At 39.5% G+C, this 17,646-nt stretch overlaps 1 protein-coding gene across 3 annotated transcripts in view; it reads left to right on the forward strand.

The window, feature by feature from the left end:
• Window positions 1–1,764: 1,764 nt before the first annotated feature.
• NFYC (nuclear transcription factor Y subunit gamma) overlaps window positions 1,765–17,646 on the forward strand; it is a 53,983-nt gene continuing 38,101 nt past the window's right edge. The window contains exon 1 of one of the 3 annotated variants that reach the window (XM_067533994.1): window positions 1,765–1,942. The gene's annotated coding sequence lies outside the window, so the exon portion shown is untranslated. Of the gene's footprint in view, window positions 1,943–8,785; window positions 9,055–9,245; window positions 9,486–17,646 lie in introns of those variants that run through there. The other 2 variants (XM_067533993.1, XM_067533992.1) reach the window with 2 other exon arrangements.

A 17,646-nucleotide genomic window follows, 5' to 3' on the forward strand; every position in this document is an offset into this window, starting at 1 on the left:
TAAATCACTTCCAAACAAGAGTTGGCATGTCAAAAGTCAATATGCGGAAGTGGAGCTATTCCAACAACCCAGACATACGTGACTGTGGTGAACACACAAACCACAGAACATCTGTATTCTGTTGGTCTGCTAGCTCTTGGAGGAACTGTGCACCAAGGAAGATCTCACCAGGGCTACAGTCCAGGCATATCATGTGCCCAATGCTAGAAAAACCTACAATTATGGTGGAAGGAAACAAGAAGCAGCAGTTCAGCTCTGACCACAGAAACATTATTACTAGATACAGGATAGGAGCCGGGAAAAACCCAGCTTCACTTTCACATCCAGGTGACGTTTACACAGCCAGGTAGTGAGGAAAATCATCTTTTGACCAGTAAACTGAGTGAGTTATCTGGGAATCAATGAGAGATAATAAACACATGGAGCTGCATTGTTTTGATAATCATTTTTCAGGCTGTACTTTTCAATGGAGAAAGCACAAGAGCAGCAGGAGTCACATTCAGCCATAACATATTGCCTTGAGCCAGTCTCTGTTGAAGTGAGAGGGGGATCTTTGGGAAATGGGACGGTTCAGTGAACTGGGATACAAAGGCATTTGTTTCTGGATCAGTGCTTCAGATCCAGGCCAGGTGTGATAGTTGCTGAAAGTTACCATGTGATGGTGAATTGGAGATCCTTGTGAAATGAGTTAGTTAGAGAGTCAGACTGTCCCATTTGGACAGTTATCAAGATCACAGATGGCACTGCTTGGATTTGTCACTAACTGAACAAGCCACGAAGAATGGATTCTCATATTTAGATGTGGTTCTCCCAGGGCAGAATTGAAGCACATTGGTTGGATAGTCCTGATTTCCAATCTCTTGCACTACCTACTGGACATAGTACCTACCCATAATATCTTTGTATTAATTTTAGTTCCTAACTCAGGGAGCTTATGACCCATAAACACGGGCTATAGGCTAACGGTCCCAGTGCAGTGTGGCCATAGTAAAGGTCTCATATTGCATTCTTGACAACCAGATGGATTAGGCTAGTGTGTCTCTCTTCAGAGTGCTTTAGAGGATGAGAGACTACTTAGTGGTGCAGAACGAGGTTCCTTGTTCATTGGTGAACCTGCTACATGCAAAGTAGCACGTGAGTTTCTCAAACTGTCAAATGGGCCACTCTACGCTGAATGCTCCGTTTCAATAAATGTAACTGCTCACGCTAAACACTCCGTTCCACCTTGCATTTTGCTGTGACGCTGGGAGCACCTTTCCCAAGCCTGAAGAAGAGCTCTCAAAAGCTGGTCTCCCTCGCCAACAGAAGTTGGTCCAATCAAAGATATCACCTCATCCGCCTTGCCTCTCTATGCACCTGGAAGAGAGAATTGTTGTGGCTAAGGCCGCTGCCTTCACACTCAGTCATTTGCACGAACTGCAGGAGGGATGTAAGTGAGTTGACAGAGGACACCAGTGGCAGAGCCAGGTTTTGCAAACGGGGGGGGGGGGATGGGACATGGGTGGTAGACAGCAGACAGCCTGTCCTGCGCTCACCCGACAGCCGCCCCTCCCGTCCCATGAGGCTAGGCTAGGCTAGGCTGCCCACCCCTGGAACGCTGGGGCCTCGCTGCCCCGCCCCCTTCCGCCGGGAGGAGTGAGCGCCCCTCCCTCCCTGCCCCGCGCTGGAGATCTCGCGAGCGGCAAGTCACGGGCATGCGCAGTGTTTCGCCCGGCCCGAGAGAGAGAGAGAGAGGGGGGGGGAAGGGGCGGAGCCTCCCCTCCGCCGCCCGCCTCACGGAGGAGCCGCCATCTTGTTTCTCGGCCGCTGCGCGCTCGCTCCGTTCCTAGTCACACCCCCCCCTCCCCGCCCCTTTCCCTACAGCCGGGCGGGAGGCAGCGTGGTAGCGGGTCCCCTCCCCTCGGTGTCCCGCGCGGTGGAGGTCGCGGCGCTGCCTTGGCTGGTGAGTGAAGGAGGGGACGGGGGAGGGAATCCCGTGAGGAGGGGGGGGGCAGCCGGCCCGGCCCCGGAGGCCTGGGCAGGCCCTGGAATGGGGGCTCGAGGGCGGTGCGGTCTCTTCCCTCAGCCCGCTCCCATTGGCCGAGCTGCCCCATCGCCGCCGAATGGTTGGTGGCGGGGAGGCGGGCAGAGCGCGCTTCGCGGTGATTGGCTGCGGGAGAGCGGACCGCGGAGAGAACAGGAAACTCGAGTAACCCCTTCTCTGGCTCGCGCGCCTACGGGGTGGGGGAGGGGCGGGCGGTGGTGGTATGTATTACGGTAGCCTAGCAGCCCTGGCGGCGGCGGGGGAGGGGGAATAGGAGAAGGGCCGGATGCCCTGGGTGGGAAGCGGGCAAAGGGAGACCAATGCATTACGGGCTGTTCAGGGAGTGTGTGGCTGGCAGGGGGAGAGGCCTGCCGTGCTAAGCGGTTTAGCGAAAGGGGTGAAATGAGCCCCTTGAAGCAGCATAACCAGGCCCTGCACCGTACAGACCATGACATTCCGTTGTTCATAAAGCGCTTCCTCCTCCACGGCGTGTGAATGGATCCCTGCACAGTTAGGCATTCTGCTTCTTGCACAGGAAAGGTGTGAGAGACAAAGATCGGGCACTTTCTTGTCACCACTTAACTGCGATTTACTAGCTGAATCCAGCTGTTAGGTTGATGGGAGGGCTTCTGAGTGACACTTGCTTTACCCTTCTTTGACAGTGATTGATGGGTATTCAATGTCTTCCAGGATTGTCGTGCAAAACCTTGAGTTATTAAATTTTGCATCTAAAATACTTTCCCACAATACCCCAATTTCTCTAAAGTTGAGCAAGAATAGATTCCCAGTAGGAGATGATATCCTGCCATAAAGTATTAATCACATTATTTTGCCCATCTATAGCATCTTTCACCTGAGGATTTCAAGAGCATATCTGCTTTTCAGAGTTTGGCCCAACATTTAACCTGGGGGGGAACCCATAAAAAAACCCCAAAAAACTAAAATCACTAGAGATATCTTTACAATAAAAAATCATCAAATTAAAGCAGTGGATTTTTAAACACATTTCCATATGGTGTTAAAACCCAAATATGGCAGCAGTAAGAGCCTTGAAAATGAAAATAACTGTTAACAAAAATTAAACTGACCATTTTGACTTTAATTTCTCAAACTGAGATTAATGAAAACATTAAACAGCATTGTGAATAGTAAACAGGCTTTAACTCCATTCTTTTAAAATGATCTATATTGTTAAATGTAATATAAATATATTTGTTTAGAACATGCGATTTTAAATTGTCCCTTAAACTTTCTAAACCCCCCTGTTAAGTAGGGAGGTGTCAGTCATTCCCTTTTTGTGGTCACTTGCCTAATTCTGTTCTGTCTAGAAAGTTATGTGGTCCTTGGTCACGGTAGCATCTGAGCATCCCACAGTCATTAATGCGTTTTATCCTTGCATCACCCTTTTCAGGAAGGAAAGTATCCTTGTGTTATAGATGGGAAACTGAGGCACGGGGTAGCTCTAATGATTTGCCCAAAGTCACATGGGATGTATGTGGCTGATCTAGGAATTGAACTTAGGCCTCCAGACAGATTTAAGAGACCCATCTGCTAGACCACTGGGATTTTCCTCTGAAATTTTACAGCATGTTACTCAAAACTGAGATTAGAACCCAGAACTCCTGACTTACAATCTAGTGCCTTAATGGTGTATTGTTCAAAAGCAAATGATCACCATCCTCTTTATTTCTGACTGAGCCCAGTGTCCCATATGAAATTTCAAGATGAAATTCATGGTATTGAGAGCTCCAGTCTATTCCAACATCTCCATGAATTAAACCCTTCTTGTAAGTGCTGTCATTAGTTGCCAGAGTCTGTGCAGTTGGATTGAAAAGACCATTTCATGTCAGTGTGATAACTGTTAGGAATTGTGGTGCAGAGCAAAGGACCTGATAGCATGCAAAGCATAGTTAACTTTTTTTATATTAGCCACAAACAAAATAACCGAGTATATAGCTCTTTACTTCTTCCTGATCTAATATATTCTAACAAACTGTTTTGGTTCGTCGTTCACTGTGAACCACAACTTTTTCACTCAAATGTTAATTAATTTGCTTTTAGCTAGAACTCTTTATCCCTGCAGAACATAATGGAGTGAATGAGTTTAAATGCCATTCAGGGTGGATACAAAATTCTTGGTCAAATAAACTGGAAAGTATTATATTTTGGAACTGACCCTAGAAATCCCTATGCAGCAGGGTAGGATTGTTATTTAGTAATTATGTTAGGGGACTGAGAATCAGGACTGCCACTAGAGTCTATTCCTACTGGCTGGCTGGGTGACTCTGAGCAAGTTGTTTAACCTGTACTGCTCTTTCCTTCTCTGTAAAATTTATTTTATTTGTGTCTACTTCAGAGTGTTGTGCATATTTAATCTTTGTAAAGTGTTTTGAGATACTAGCAAGGAGAGTACTTTATGAATGCAAAATCATCATTATTAATGCAAGTTAACTATTTATGCAGGTAATATTTAAAGCAGTGGTTCCCAACCTGTGGCCTGTGCGGTCTTTCAGAGTGGCCCACCGCTCCCCTCCCACTGGCTGCAGAAGGGAGCTGATGCCTAAGGACTCAGGCGGAGTACATTGCCGTGGGGCTATAAGATTGGTACAAGCTCCTTGCTGCAGCCAGAGGGGATGGGGGATTTAGTATTCTTGGCACATCCTCTTTAAAAAGGCTTCCCTTAAAGCATATATTTAGGTTTTTGAAGTAGAAGCTGATTCTTTCTAATTCATATGCCTTTAAGGTGCAAAGTCTGGACAAAAGACCACAGAGCAAAGTCAAATCTGCACATATATATATATATATATATATATATATATTTTTTGTAAGGAAAGGGATGGTCAAAACTTTACAGCAGTTGGGTCCATTTGACCAGTTAGACAGAATCACTTGAGCAGCCCTTGCCTTACTATAAATTGTGACTGTAAATGGAGAAACATCATAGAATGGTATGTTTCAAATGAGATCCTGCAGGGATTGGTTCTTGGCCCTAAGCTGTTTAACATTTTTATTAATGACCTGGAGGAAATAGTAAAATCATCAATGATAAAGTTTGCAGATGATGCAAATTGGGGGAGTGTCTATGAAAGTCGTGGAAGCTCCTTCACTGGAGGTTTTCAAAAGGAGGATGGATAGCCATCTTTAGACACCACAAATCCTGCATGTTGGCAGGGGGTTAGACTACATGACCCTAGCAGTCTCTTCTAACTCTATGGTTCTATGATTCTATAATGAAGATGACAAGTCACTGACACAGAGTAATCTAGATTGCATGGTAAGATGGACACAAGAAAATAATATGCATTTTCATATGGCTAAATGTAAATATATATATATCTAAGAACAAAGCATGTAGGCTATAGTTAAACAGCGGGGAACTCTATCCTGGGAAACAGTGACTCTGAAAAAGATTTGGGGGGTCATGGATAATCAGCTGAACATGAACTCCCAGTGTGAGGCTGTGGCTAAAAGGACTAAATCAAGCCTTGGCTGCATAGACAAGGGAATCTCAAATAGGTGTGGAGAGTTTTTTTGCCTCTGTTTTTGGCAGTGGTGCTACTGCTGCTGAAATATTATGTCCAGTTCTTAGTAATAGTCTCTGCCAATATTAGTCCCATGCTGTGTAACATCCTGGTATGACTCAATGCTTTATTTTGCACTAGGCTTGTTTGTGCCAAATTTCTTACAGTTGCTATCACCAACAGTGTAGACAAGGCACTGGCAGTTTTAAACACTATGCCATGTGGATTTGTAGGAGAGGGTTAGATGACACTGTTTGATGCTTGAAACCTTCTCTGTGCTTACTCTTTAATGTGTTGTGCTGAATGATTGGGATCAACGGTGGGAAATTTGGGGCAAAAAAGTTCAGATGAACACCCTCTAATTCTAAACAATTCCTTTCCCTTCTTAGTAACCCTTCAGATACTTGTTAACAGTTATACTGTCTCATTCTTTGTCAAATGTGTATATGAATTAGTTCTATTCTTGTACAGTTTTTATGCCTGTGAGCTACCTGTTGTACATTAGGCAGTTGGGAGGGACTCTGATAGTTGGATATGAAGCCTATCATCTGTAGGTTGCTGATTCAAATCCATCTCAAACACTTAAATGACTGAAAGGGAGCATCAGCACCATCTGATGGCCATCTGCATGCAATGGCCTGGAACCACCAATTCAACTCCGTGAGGACAGATGCCTCATCACAAAAACCACCTCCACACTGGCATCCGTGTTGATAGTCTCAGTCATAAAGCCAAACACTGACAGAACCAAAAAGCAAGTTAAAGGTGGTCCTTCCAGTTAAACATTGGTAGGGCAATGGTGGGAATTTGTTCTGTGTCTTTGGCACAGAAGAAATAAAGGATTTAAATTCCTAATACCTGTTCATTTGGAACTCTATATTACTATTAAATTAGAAAGAAAAACATTGCATATGCCGTAAATTGAAGTTCTTTACAGTGATCAAGCTTCCCAGTTCTAGAGGCTGTCAGAATGTCATTTAACTTCTGATTCTATGCACCTGAGATCAGAAATGTTTATCTATTAATCTCTTTTGTGCCACTAGCTGTTTTTTAATGGTATATCTGAACAACTTGCAGTAGATTGTCACTTCTGAAAAAACTCTTATCTGTAAGCATACAATGATAGCTTTCAGTAGCCAAGATAACTAATAAGCCATATCATCAGTCAGAGATGCAAATGTGCAGCTTGCTTGCTATCTTCCAATCTTCATCGGTTACTGGCTTTTACAGATTTTTAAGAACAATATTATAAAGATTGAACTTTTTTTTACTAATAATATTTCATATGCCACTAGGGTAGGTATTTTCTGAAATGCATTTATTTCTATCAGAAGTCTGGGTCTAACTTAATCTTTTAGTACTGTCTCTGTGTTTGTTACACTTCTTAACATACAATAATGGAGGGAGAGAGAAATTAACACTATTTTATCTGTGTAAAACATTTTGGGATACAATTTGTTAATTTAAATCTGCTATACAAAATACAAGTACATTGATTCTGTAGATGTTGCTAATCACCTATCCAAAATACATTCCTACTTCACTATATGTATGAGAACATTCTATGTTTAGTCCATTATTAAAAACCTTGGGCCTGATCCAGAGCCCACTGCAGTCAATGGGAGTCTTTCTGTAGACTTCAGGGTGTTTTGGATTGGACCTGTTGTATGAATATTGCACTTGAAATGTAGCAGCCTCTGTGGCTTGATTGGTGTAAAGGTTTCCATTCTAGGTGCATGTTTTCAGTTACTTTTAAACTCTGTTGCTTTAAACTTTCTAACGTTTTCCAGGATTTTTCTCTGCCTGAAAGAGGTGGTGATTTTATTTTAGTGGGTGTTTTGTGAGGGGAAATTTTAAAGCAAAAACAATTTTAGATGTTTGAAATAAAAAGAGGGGAACTTCTTGTAGAAACAGTACTTGGAATCCTTTTCTGAACATAAAGTGACTGAAATTAGACACTTGAAATATGGCTTGGAAGTAGCCCTCACTGATATTTACCTTTTAAACATTCCATTGAAAAATGATCTTGATTTGGTTTCCTTAATAGATTTTGAACATTGAGCACTGAGCCATCACAGAACATTTTTTAAATAGTGCTAAGCTCATAAACTGCAAATCTAAAGACGGTCATGCTGCACGTGTGTGCAGAGCTAACTGCTGCAGAGTGAAATAATTAGAGTAGGTGGGTAGAGAATGAGGAAAGGGCTTTATTGGTGTGCTTGCTTCATTCATGAATCGTGTTGTAAGGTCAACAGTGAATTAGACACCATGGAACCCTTGCCTCATACTTCATTGCTTCACTTAGGGAAATTTAAGGTACTCATGCCTTGAAGGTAAAATCCAAGAGGTGCACAGGGGCTCTTTCCTACAGACATCTAGTAGGTATGTGAAGAAGGGCTTCCTACTATGATCCTCATGAGGTTCATGGGTTATGACATTCTATGATACCTAGCCAAATATTTCTACTTTATAAATTTTTTTTCAAATACAACATAATTTTCTACAGTTATGATAGATGTGTAGCATTCTGCTATCAGCCTGCTACTACCATAAGCGCCACACAATCCATGAAAATCACTAATGAAAGATGCACATTGAACCGTTCACAAGACACTACATGTTAAGTAAAACATATTTTAACTATTGATAGATATTTCTCAGTGAACATTAATGGGATATGTCACCTATGAATTCATCTAATTTAACTTCAGTTATCTGCCTCATTTCTTGAATTGCATTTGTGCTGCTGATTGAAAAAATAATGTACATGCAAGTGCAACTAAGTTTGTAGAAAAAACTGTGTACATTTTCTTAAACAGTACAATATATAGTAATGTAGTTATTCCATGCACAAAAGGGAGCAGAGCTAAGATTCACATGCAGCCTGTAACAGTGGCACTTCATGATTTGAGTGCTTAATTGTTCAATCTAAAAGTTGTCTTAAATAGTTTTGTTTTTTTACATAGAATTACTTAAAATGACCTGTCTGTTTTAGAAAAACATAGTAAGTCTTTGTGCAAATAATTGAGACTAGGGCTTGAATAGATTACTTCTGTTCTGCTACATTAAATTTAAAGTTATTAGTTTAATTTTCTCTGGCTAAGTTTTCCTGTGTTCTGATTTAAAAAAAGAAAAAAAAAGAAAAGGAAAAAAAAAAGCCTAGGGGCTTTTCACACAGTAACTTTCCAGTGTGTGCTTACTGTCTTCTCAGAATAACTGCTATAAGGTACTGTACTGATGTTACACAGACAGCCTATCTGGCCAATCAAAAGCAGCTAAATTTATCTTAATTTTTTTAAATGGAACTCAGCTAGCCAATAAGAAATCCTTGGGGTGGGAAATAGTATCACTCTATGTTAGTGTCCGGAAAACTGTCAGACATGCAAGCGTGACTCTTTTGGATACAAATATCTTGTCAGTTTTTGTTTTATGTATATTTACTAAATATATTTATATATAAGTTTCCTTCTAGTTTGAAGTCTGTGTCTGACCCCTGTTCTGCATCTCAAGGTAACTTTAAAACAGGAAGTGTACAATGGAGGTTAGTGATGACATGAGCAGCCAATCCAGACTTTGTGATCCTAACAGATAAAGCAGCTTAACCAATGAGACAGCCGCGGAGGCAAGATTTGGTGTCAAATAGCATGCTAGATTGAATGCCTTTGACTGTTAAAGTGGAAGGAGGCTGCATAGTGTTTCATTGGCGACTCGGGAGTTTTTCAGTGAGGCAGGGGTCAGCTGAAAGACAAAGAAAAATGGCGAATAGTTTGCTGGGAGGGCAGCTGTTCAGTTATGCACTGCATTGGACATTCCAGAACCATTTTTCTGCATCTCTTGCTGCCTTTATTTCCTCCTTTTTTCTGGGGGAGGGATAGGAGTGACTTGCTTCTCCCTGTCTGAAGAGGGATAATTAACTGCATGTAAAATTAATGCAGTTCCTGGTAAGTTTAATTTTTGTTTTATGTGGAAATCACAGAAATTGTCTAGCTTTAAGGAGAGGAGATAAGTTGAACTGTCTCAGAAAATGGCCACTTTACATTCCTTGCATACCTTACAGTGCACCTACTGTACCTTGTCCTGTTGGATTTTGCATGCCCTTCAACTGTGTTTTGCTAGTTCAGTAGAGATAAGAGAAGATGAATGAGGAAAGCTATTAATTTGCAAAGAAGTGCAGTGATAAAATACTTATTCTGGTCAATGAATATGGAGGTTCAAAGCTTGAACTATTTTTCAAAATAATTTTTTCTTTGTTCAAGTGCAGTGAAGCTTTCATAGAGGAAGAAAATGTAATATTTTGAGTGATTTTTTTCTCCACATTTCCTTTTAGTTTAAAGGTACAAAGAGCACCAGTGGCACTGTTACGCATTTGTATAAAAATCTGCCTTGCTCTCCAGGAGAATTTAATATTCATAGCCCTGAATCATAAAGTTAAATTCTTTCATAACTTTCCCCCTTTATATCACAAATAATACTGCTTCTTTAAAATGGCTGTATAATGATGGGTAAAATTTTGCTGTCTTCATTCTCAACCACAGGATATTAATAATGTCTCTAGAGCCTGACTGAAAAGGAGATACATTAATCCTTTAAATCACATCCTTTATGAAGACAGATAACTTAACTCTTTAGATAGCATGTACTACAAAATGTCTGTCACTTCATATGCAGCCCTTTTAAGATTGTAGTACTCCTACATTTTATCAGAATGCGAAAGTTATGGTAGGTGCAGCACATTCTGTTACCTTTTCAAATAATGCCTGATTTTTAGGTTGCGGATTGAAGCCTAAAACTAACACATAGGTTGCTAATCAGGAACTATTCAGTTCTTGTAAGTAATGAAGCCTTGTATCTCTTGTACAAACATCAACAAAACACTTGACAAGTATAAGCCGCCCTTTGTTTTCCTTTTTATTTGCAAATAAGGACTGAAGGTCACTGGAATGTTCTTGCAGTAGAGCAGTCTTCCAGGATCTGTAGTCCTGCAAAGAACAGCCATGGAAACAGAGAATGAGAGAGTACTTAGCTTAGAAGTTTTTCAGTGTAAAAGGTTTGCATGGTAAACTGAATAAAAAACTTGTATTCCATATGTATTTATTGCTCTTGCAGTTGAGATGGTGCTGCAGTGAACTTGCTGGAGCAAGGCCTTTCTTCGCTAGGAAGAGTGACCTTGAAATACTGCTGCTCAGAGTTTAGAGAATGAAGGACAAAGTTTGTTTATACCGCCTTTAACTGGAAAAAAGCATTCAAGTTGAAAAAATGAAGTTACTTCTGATGTCTGGGAACCTTGAGGTTGGCATGAATAGGCTATAGATCTAAAGTAGAAATCATTTTCAACAATGAGTCAAATTACATCGCAGTCCTTCTCTCTTCCCCACCCATACCAAAAGATTCTAAATCTCCGTGGCATTACAGTCGTTGCATTGCCATCATGAGTAAACTGCATGACATAGATTCAGTATTCCCATGCTGATGCTCTTATCTTCTTTCTAATCTTCAGTTATTGGCCATGTGAGTGGTTTTCTGAAACTCAAAGTAGTTATGTTTGTAACTTATTTTTGTATGGGAGATGGAAAAGCAGGCCAGAGCATTACTTCTGGATCTTAAAAAAGAATGACTGTTCTGGGGTGTTAATAACTGTGGTAACAAAAGCCTGCATGCTGGGATAAATTTTACCAAGAGGCAAGAATAAAAGGTCCATTATTACAATTGTCTTCCGGTGCTAACTACTCAAAATATATATTTTTCATTTAAACTAATCACTCCTATCAAAAATGTCTTCTGTCTGCAGACAAAGCTTGTTCAACTTCGACTTCTGGGTTGTATCAGTGCTAGTTCCAAATCAGAGAGGGCGACAAGGTGAGGGGCACTACTCTAAGAGCTTGTCTTCACTTAAAAGGTTGCAGCAGCACAGCTGCATCGCTTCAGTGTAGATGCTACTACCAATGCCGACGGTAGAGATTCTCCCATCAGTGTAGATAATCCACCTCTCCGAGAGGCAATAGCTGTGTTGGCCTAGCGATGTCTACACAGGAACTTAGGTTGGCTTAACAGTGCCACTCAAAGGTGTGGATTTTTCACACCCCTGACCAATGTAGTTAAACTGACTTAATTATTTTGTGTAGACCAGGCCTAACATTAGTCAAAACTATCTGTACAGTGGACTTTTACTGTGATTATAAAGGTCATTGAAAACATATTCAAGCAAAAGGATGAACGTCACTTTGAAGTTTTTCCTGTTCATTTTAAGATTTTTTTTTTCTCAGAGAAATTAAGGTAAAGTGCATTGAACCATTATAATCTTGGAGGGGAGGCCAGAGGAAGGAAGGGGTATGTGTTATTTATATGTGTGTGTGCATGTGTAATATATATATAAAAGAGAAGATAGGAAATCCTTACCAAAGGCTTTTTTTAATGTCCAGTTCTTACTACTACACACATCATTGCTTAACATTGCCAGAGGTTAAGAATTTAATTAAGATAGATGCCTCTTGATTTAACTATGTCAAGAAGGCCTAAAGAACTATAGAAGTTTTTCAGTAGAGCTAATAAGACATTTGTTTACAAATGGGACTGGCTTCTATCTGCTTTCTTCCCCACCACTGTGCAGGGGAGGAAGAGAAGGAGATGTACTTTTACCCCAATTTACTCAGTGCAGTAAATTTAGTAGAAGTCTAATCCTGTGTTCTGGGCTCACACACAACTCCCATTTGTTTGTTTGAGAGTTTAGGGCGCCCAAGGAATACAGGTTTGGGGATCTCAGTTAGAGAGAAATAGATTTCATTTTTTTGTGTTTCAGGCCCCTGTGGTGCTGAAGCCAATTTTTAGTTTAAATGAGGTACCTACACATGTTTGTTTCCCGTTGTTATTCCAGTTGACTTTTTATGTAGTGAAATTATGGAGTGGAAGTTTAGAGTGGGGAAAACTATTGTCCACAGGTTGAAAAAGCAGCAGTAAGATATTGAGTGTTGTTACGCTCTGGAAGTAACTTTACAACAAAAGGATTATAAACTGAGTGTTTTATGCCCTTTTTAAGCATCTATATTTAAACTTCTGTGTGAAGCATCTTCTGGCAATTTCTGGTCTCAGCAGTCTACAATTTGTAATAAAGTGAAATTTGTATGGTTTCTGTCTCTTGTGCCCTCTTTAATTCACTAATGTTTTGAGAAACAAAATTTTAAACTCCTGGTGCCTCAAGGTATCTGAAAGCATAGTCAGCACTTGTTATAAGAACACTGATTACAGGAACAAATTTCCAAAAGATTAAAACAAACTGGGAGTTATCTTTGGGGTATTTTTCTTGATAAGAAAGAATCCTCTTACAATCATGAGGTGTCTCTTGTTCAGGAGTCTTTTTGATTTCTGGGGGCTTTCTGTAATTTGTGTATAACTTCCTGCTTACTTGGTCACTTCCTATAAAATTGGGTCAGTCTGAGCAGTCTTCTTTTTCGTTTGCTCACTGAAGGGGACACAGACTATTTGTGTAGGGTGAAGATTGGTGATACTTGTATGGTGTGCTGTCTATAGGACAGAACTGTAGACACTAGAAATGCACAAGATGTAGTGGATTATCCAGTCTACCTCCCTAGCAACATCTGCTGGCCTCAAAACTGAGGCAATACACTCCTTAAGTGTTTCCTAATCTAAAAATAGGATAAATATGCTGTTTTTAATTTCAGTTTTTAACAGTTTCTTTATTATTTACAAAGCACATTGATTAAAAGAATGAATAAAGAAATATGCAGGAAAATTATTTGTTTTTACAATCTTCATACACAAAATAAACATAACCTTCCTGTCCAAAAATATCATACCTGCTATATAACATAAACCAGGCAAATACTGTTTTGTCTTTTCTATCTGGAAAAGAATAAAATTTGCACATCCATAATTGTGTATATATTAAATAATTACAAGGATACATTTTGCTTTCTATCGTTTATTTTTATAAGTGGTGTCTGCTGGTAGTTTGATGCTATTTTGAATTGTTCTTTCTGCCTTTTTTCCCTATTTACAGTTTGATGGTTGATCCTAAAAATGCAACTGAAGAGCAAAGAAATGTGTAGCACTTAGAGCTGCATTAAGATTAAATCACAACTTTGTCCCTAAACGTGCTACAGCATCTGTGTTTGAGCTCAGTAGTCAGTATCCTATATTAACCCTGTCTGATCCAACTCGTAAATAGGAAGTTAAGAGCACTCAAGTGGCTTGGGTCCTTCAGCCAGTTATATTGTTTGGCTGTCTAATGGTACTAAAGTGTATGTGGTATATGTGATTTGTTTATTCAAAAACCTGTCTATATTCATGAATGTTAGGTCTGTGTAAATAATTCTACGTGAGGGCTAACATTAAAAAATACACACACACAACCCCCCTTCCTAGGCCCATCCTCTCCAAAATGAAAGCATATGGTCTAAGCCTATGTTGTTTAAAGAGATGTTTTCCCTGAGTAAGGACTACATGATGAGAAATCTGTGTATAGTGCATAGTCATCTCTGCTGTTTAAAATACAAAATGCAGCAAAAAATATAATAAAAACTTAACCAAATGCTAAATAAAAACTTTTTATGTTGTGCCCCAGATATCATCAAATCCAGGCTCTGCTGGACTGTCAAGGGATAGCAAGTTCCAAAGGTGATGCCACACAAATGATAGCTCTCTTGCTGGCTCACATTGAAATGTTTGCTGTTGAGAGCATAATAAGATTTTCCCAAGGAAGTTAAGGCAGGGTGCGAAGGGCCACTATTATTTTTTGAATGAAGGCAGGAGGGTATCTTCTTTGTTCTTAGGTGTATTATAGAGAGAGAAACTAAACAGTGTTCAGGACATTATTGCTGCTGCATATTGGATCCGGAGAATATATTTGTATGACAGAATTCACTTCTTCGGTCCTTGAAATTAGATAAACTACTTAATATATTTTTAGGCGTGTGACAAATCCACTTAATTTGTATCTCACTGATGCCCAATAACAGCCCTGAAATTTCATCAGCATATTCTGTACAAATCTGAATAAGACACACATCTTTGAGGAAAGAGAAGTTGTCACGTTTATTTCAGCAGTGCTCCTTTTAAAGTTAAATTTAAAACTATGCTACATCAACCTTCCAAAATTTTACTTCTTGGGACAAGTAACTTTTTTTTGAGAAGGGTGAGTTAAATATCATTCACTTATTATCAACATCATGATCATGAATAAAGGCAGGTGAGTACATTTTTGTTGTGCCTGGGCTGGTAAACTCATGATTTGCAAAGCAGTGTTGCTACATACAACTGTTTAAATTTATGAAACTACAATATATAGCACATATGTCATACTAGTTTCCCTGAATAAATGAGATTGAAGTTAGGAGACAAGTTGTACCATATGGGGTATTGCTGTAATGTATGCAAAGTAGTATTTTACCATGTGAAATAGACATATTCAAAAATTGTTCGGATTATTAAAGAGGCCTTTTACATCTTTACTCAGCATTTGATATTGAAAATGAAGTATACAAGATACATTTTGAGAGGACTTGCTTTTTTATCTCTCTCAGGGTCCTCTGCATCAGTTTTTATTTTCTGTGGGGGGAAACAATCTTGCCAACACTGAAATCAAACCTGCAGGGGAGGATTTAGTGTAAAGGAAGAACATAAAAAGATCTTAGCAAATGTTTAACTTTTAAAGTACCAAATCTTAGCTGTGACCTTGTGCTCTTTGGTTCAAAGGGAAAAAAGGAAGCTAAAATAACTGGCACAAACAGCAATTCAGATTAGTTTTGCTTACTTTTAAAATAGATTACCTTTTAAAAACATTAAAGTTGAGCATTTTACAGTCACAGTATGGCACTTGTGTAAGGTCATGTGTTGCACGAAGAAAAAGTCAGTTCTTTAATCTCTTGCATTGTTTCATGCCATGCAGTACGCTTAAGGCATCTGGTAGTTCTGTTGTGGAATAAACTCTATGGTGTGTGTGTTTGTCTAATTTATAAATAAGATTGAGGACATTCCTAGGATTGAAATTAGAGAAATTTGCTTAACAAATAATACATGCAGTCATTTTGTGTACAAAGTCACATGTTAAACATAGTAGAGTTCTTCAGTAAGAGATGCGTGATATTATGTAAGAGAAGTACTTTGCCCTTAGTGCATTTCAAATGGGAGGCTCAAAATAACTTATCTTTATAAAGCATTATCCCAGTTTTTCAGATGTGGAAATTGACGCATAGCAATTGTGACTTGCTCAAGGTCAGACAGTAAGTCATTTCCTGAATTGGCCCCTACTCTTAACAACTAGATGATGCGCCTTAACTGTACTAATTCACATGCAACATTCAACACGTTGGGTATCTATCTGGGTGTTTATGCACACATCTCTCAGAGTAAGGTAACTTTGATTATGTTTATTCTATATGACAAATATGTACATGCTTGCCAGAATGTTTAAAGAATGGTTGCTTCCTTCTGGAAGTTACTACAGCAAATGTGGAAACTTGGTCGCTGATCCTGTGAGGACTTAAACACATGCCTAACTTTAAGCATGTCAGTAGTCCCATTAAATTCAGTGGGATTACTGACAAGTTAAAGTTAATCATATGCATAAATCTTTGCAGGATCAGGGCCTTCATCACACAGTTTATGTTTCAGGAGTCACCTGGCCAAATTAAGTTCTGCTTCACAAGTGCACTTTCTCTCACTCTGCTGTTTCCCATGTGCACTCTCTCACTTACTCCACTGTAGTGTAATGGATTACACATGGCACTGGGAGCTAGTAATTCCTCACTGTTCCTAGCTCTGCAACTCGCTATGACCTTGGGCAAGTCTTGTGCCTGTGTTCACTAAAATGGAAATAGGTATTAATACATCACAGGGGGGCTGTGGGAACTAATGGTTGTATTGTGCTGTGAAGCTAAAAATAAATATATAGTGCTAGGTATTTATTATCCAAGCAATTTAAGCATGTAAAACTTAGTCATAAAGGGGAAAAGTTTAAAAACGAAAAACTGAGGAATTGTAGAAGTTTCTTGATGTAAGGGTATTGGAAGGAAACATGTATTTTGAAATATTTTGGTTTGTGTGAAGCAATTAAATATTTGCAGATGCTCTTTTTTTATTTTAAAAATCGTAAGAACCATACTATCTCCTTGAATATGTACATTAAGCTGTCACTGAAGTTATTGGGAAATGTTCGTGTGCATATGCAGGAACATCTGTACCTTTCCAGCACTGTTTTATTGAGATAGAGCCTATCACTTCAAAATGTATCCTGTAATTTACATTATAGCCATTTATAGAAAGATGTGCCTAAATCTCTTGCCTCTAGTTTATATTCTAACCCTAATTTATGCATAACTTTATTTCCTGTGCCTCAATGTAAGAATTTACTATCTTTTACCAAGGACTACCAGATTGCTGCCGCTACTATGTATGCCAGAATAATTGTTTTTGTCTTTAAAGTACTTTACAGCACTTCTGGTATCTCCATTTTTACAAAGGAATGGAGGCAAATCGATTGTAACTTCTCTGTGGACTCAGAACGAGGTCGTATCAACAGTGACTAGAACTTGAGGATCCCTGACTCCCAGTCCAGTGCTAAGAGCACAAACCCATGCTTTTATGGCAGACAATTTGCTGGCATACTGCTTGCTGTATGATGCAAATAATGCAGGATTGCTGCAACTATGTCCAAGATTTAGTGTGTCAATTTTCAGTCTAATGCGCATTTTTGGATGCAATTCTCATTAATATTAATAGAAGTAATTTGCCTAAATCCTGGGCAATGTAGATTGGTTTATTTCAGACGGTCTTCAGCATTGTGAAAAGCTTGAAAAATGGCTACTCTTCACAATTTGAAATGACAGTTTGTGCAATGCCCAACACAGTAGGGCCTAATTGGATCTTTAGGTGCTACCATAATATAAATATTTAATCATTATAAGCATTAGTATAAAACATTCTGGTGTATTTTCCTGTGAAGATGTAGGGGAACAGGAATCACTTTTTGGGGTCACATCACTGAATCCTGGACAAACATCAGTTGGGGTCTCTAGGAACTATTACAGTTCAAATAACCTTTAAGAAGTAAAGTGTAGTTAGAAAGGATGCTTACAAATCCATAGGGGT

The sequence above is a fragment of the Emydura macquarii genome, unplaced genomic scaffold (genome assembly GCF_026122565.2).
Source record: "Emydura macquarii macquarii isolate MOO-44397 ecotype Brisbane River unplaced genomic scaffold, CSIRO-AGI_Emac_v2 contig_3348, whole genome shotgun sequence".
NCBI classification, from domain to species: Eukaryota; Metazoa; Chordata; order Testudines; family Chelidae; genus Emydura; species Emydura macquarii.